Source organism: Penaeus monodon, chromosome 19 (assembly GCF_015228065.2).
Source record: "Penaeus monodon isolate SGIC_2016 chromosome 19, NSTDA_Pmon_1, whole genome shotgun sequence".
Lineage (NCBI taxonomy): Eukaryota > Metazoa > Arthropoda > Malacostraca > Decapoda > Penaeidae > Penaeus > Penaeus monodon.
In genome coordinates this window covers 1,409,002-1,409,256 of record NC_051404.1, presented here as the reverse complement: position 1 = coordinate 1,409,256, position 255 = coordinate 1,409,002, and the positions used below count along the sequence as shown (strand labels likewise).

General features: G+C 47.8%; 1 non-coding gene across 1 annotated transcript; it reads right to left on the bottom strand.

The window, feature by feature from the left end:
* Positions 1–30: 30 nt before the first annotated feature.
* Trnal-aag lies at positions 31–112 on the bottom strand. Its single transcript has one exon. It is a non-coding gene; the product is annotated as a tRNA-Leu (tRNA).
* Between the last annotated feature and the right edge of the window lie 143 nt (positions 113–255).

Genomic DNA, 255 nt, shown 5'->3' with positions numbered 1-255 from the left:
TGAGAATCCGGTAAGAATCTGAAAAGCTATTGGCAGCGGTGGGATTCGAACCCACGCCTCCGAAGAGACTGGTGCCTTAAACCAGCGCCTTAGACCGCTCGGCCACGCTACCTGTGTGGGGGAGGAGATGAGACGCTGTTTTGTAAAGCCCTATTTTGACTCTTATTTACCTGTCATCTCTCTGAAACACATCATACATTATCCATATACTCCCGCTGCATCATCCACTTATCTCTATATCATCACTCCCCAAAT